The 3252-nt window shown below is 52.5% G+C and overlaps 1 non-coding gene across 1 annotated transcript; it reads right to left on the bottom strand.

Annotated features, from left to right (window-relative positions):
* Positions 1-2809: 2809 nt before the first annotated feature.
* Positions 2810-2999, bottom strand: LOC140397908 (U2 spliceosomal RNA). The gene has a single exon (XR_011937330.1). It is a non-coding gene; the product is annotated as a U2 spliceosomal RNA (small nuclear RNA).
* Positions 3000-3252: the final 253 nt, after the last annotated feature.

The following is a 3252-nucleotide window of genomic DNA, read 5'->3' as shown; positions in this document are numbered from 1 at the left end:
TAATAAGTCTGAGAGGGGTGTTTTTGTATTTCACGTCTGCTACGAGGAGGCGCCCGCCCACCACCTCCTTAACGTCGGAGATGGTGAAGTTGCCACCCCGCAGCAGAATACCCAGGCCGGAGTAGCGGCAGTCGTTTCCTCCTGACCAGATGGATGGCCCGTGGGGCCACCAGCTCGACCAGCGCCTGTAGTTGCTGAGGTGCGCAATTCCGCACTCCTGCAGGAACAGTAGGTCAGCTTTTACATTTGCCAAATAGTTGAGTGTGGCTACACACTGCGAAGTATCTTTGATGCTTCGCACATTTATGGATGCAATTTTTAAACCCATTATAAAAAGGTAGATTTACCAGTCTCAAGAGTCCAGAGTCTATACAGTTGGCTGTTCCAGCTGTTCGATGTTCCCCAGCATGCCGGTGGTGCTCGCAAACTTTAGCACAGTTGCAGGGCTGAGAAAACTGTTTTGGTCCGTACTGGCCCCGTGAATTTGATGCAGATGCATTGGGGGGGGGGGGGGGGGGGTGTAGCCCTGGGGTTCGTCGTGGCAGTCAGTAGGTGTTGGGGTTGCAGGCCGGTCTTCACCTGGGTTGTTGCTGCTCGTTGCTATCGGGGGATGGTCTGTGACCTTGTTTTCTTCCCGGTCGGTGGTCTGGGGGGTCTGTGCCTTCCGTTCCACGTTGGTGCTTTGCCTCTTTATCTGAGGCCGATTCTTGTCCTGTTTTCCCTCATCGGATGAGGTGTCGGCACTAAGTCCGCCGGCTGAGAGGTGTCGCTTTTTGCCACTACCCCTCAGGGGGTTCTTCAGTTTGTTTTTTTGTTTTCTCTTTCGTTTGTCCCTGTTCACGGTTTCCCAGGGCTCTTTATTCTTTGTCCCATCCTCTTCCTCTTCCATTGAGTGTACCTCATCAGATGGGGCTGGGGTTGGGTTGTCAGGAGGTGCTGGGGCCTCCTCTTTTTGTTGGGGGCCCTTCTGTTGCTTTTCCTCATTCTGAACCGTGGTGTCTTTTTCGGTGGAGGGTGTATGCACCTCCTCTCTGGTCGCCTTTTTGACTCCGCTGCTGATGATCTGTGCATATGTCGCCCCGCGTTTCGGGCAGGCCCTGTAAAGATGGCCGCCTCCCCACACAGGTTGCAGCACGTGTCTTCCTTGCAGTCCTTAGTCATGTGTCCCTCCTGCCTGCAGTTCTTGCAGAAGGTCACACTGCAGTTTGCGGCAACATGCCCCGTTTTGCCACAGGTGTGGCATACTCGTGGCTGTCCCACGTAGTAGAGGTAGCCACGATTTACTCCAATAGCGAAATTGGAGGGGGGATGCAGGATGGCTCCGTTGCTGTCCGTTCTTAGGGTCACCTTGACCTGGTGCTCACTTGTCCAGATGCCAAAGGTGTCTTTCACTTGCACGCTGTCACTTTTCAGCTCAGCGTACCTGGCGAGGAACGTGAGCACATCAGACACAGGGACGTGGGGGTTGTATGTGTGCAGTGTAACAACCCGATTTCGCTGTGCCGGTAGCGTAAACAGAGGCTCCGCAGTCAGGATCGACAAGGGACTCTGGTTACCTTTTTCCTTGAAGACGTTCAAGAATTTGATGCACGCTGCGACGCTCTTGAAGGTGACATCAAAGAAACCATTCTTGGGGAAGTTTTGCAAGCAGAAGATCTCTGTTGCTTTAAACCCACAACACTCGAGCAGTACTCTCTTCACGAAGTGTTTCCGGTCCACAGGTGACTCTCCTTCCGTTTTCTTCACTGTGACTCGGACAGTGTTTCGCACTCCCCAGCCTGGTTGTCGGGATGCAGCTGCATCCATAGCTCGTACGTTGGGTCTGAACTGTATCGGCGTTAGGCCTAAACCAGAAGTTTAGGCCAGTATGTAAATCCACCAATAGCAGCCGGGCTCCAAACGTTTCATCTTTGACGACTTCAATCCCTCCGAGTTCTCCAATCCACGATCGTCATCGAGATCCTCAGCTTCCCTCGATCAAATGAGACTACACTTGATCTCAGCCAGAAGGCCGAGAAGCGATAGCCAATATTTTCCGGCTATGGCTCTTGTCCTCCTCGTCCACCGACATTCAGGAGCACCTTGCTGCGCTCGACCGTGCTTTGGAACTTTTAGTCTACGGTCACTGTTGGTCAAGAGACCTCCAGCTTGGCCGAGCACGGTGGAGTCTGTGCATGCAGAACCAGTAAAACACAACAGGAAGACATCGTCTGGCAAGCCGCCCCCTGTCGTCACCAGATTAAATGGAGACGCTGTGAAGGCCCAGTGACACCCAACGGAGGGAGTCGAAGAAATCTCCACCTTTGCCGAACAAAGGGCAATCCGTGCAAGCAGCAAGTACTGGCGGAATCCAACAGGGGGAAATGTCTAGTCTCCCTGAGCTCCACTCTGGCGTGTTGGTCGTGGAGTCACGAGAACGAAAAGAGACGCCGTGAACGTATACCTACATCCAAATCAGGATGCCGTTCAGTCTGTCGCCACACTTCCCCGTTGTGCAGGATGAAGGGATGTGGTATCTGAAGTGAGGAGAAGGCAAGTCGGCATCCGAGGGTGAGGGTGAGTGGCCTGTAAAAAGCAGCAGGAAATCTGTTTGGCATATCAGCTGAAAACGGAGCCTGGCTGCCGCAAGTCCGCGAGCCCATAGGCTCACGACATTAGTGCGCGAAGCTCCCGACAGCAGAAAAGCTAGCAATGCTCTGGAGCCTGAAAATTTTTTAATTGGTCAGGATGAGACAACTGGACAAGACAGAAGAGGGGAAGCCAGGTTTTGCGCCATTTTCTGCTTTTGCACTATTTGTGCCCAAAGCGGGGTGAAGGCACCATTCCTGGAAACATTGCAAGACCAGGTTGATGCCTGGAGCGGAGCAAGAAAGCCCCTGAACCATCTCCGTGTCCCAAAAATCAATTAAATATTCGGTCCCCCGAAGGGGACATACCAGATACTAAACTGATAAGAACAGATACTACACTTGATCTGAACCAAAAGGCCGAGAAGCGATAGCCCATGTTTTCCGGCTATATCCCGAGTTATCCTTTTACACTTAATGAGCTGGTAAAATTACTTAGGACGTTCGTTCATTTTACCTGCCTGTATCCTTTCATGTACCGTTTTTGCTCTCCTAATTTCCTTAAGTTCCCAGTCCACATTGCGACCCCGGCCCCGGGTCCCTGGCCGCATGGAGTTTGCACATTCTCCCCGGTTCTGCGTGAGTCTCATCCCACAACTCAAAGATGTGAGAGGTAGGTGGATTA

This window comes from Scyliorhinus torazame, chromosome 20, assembly GCF_047496885.1.
Source record: "Scyliorhinus torazame isolate Kashiwa2021f chromosome 20, sScyTor2.1, whole genome shotgun sequence".
NCBI lineage: Eukaryota > Metazoa > Chordata > Chondrichthyes > Carcharhiniformes > Scyliorhinidae > Scyliorhinus > Scyliorhinus torazame.
This window is presented reverse-complemented; position numbering and strand designations above follow the sequence as displayed.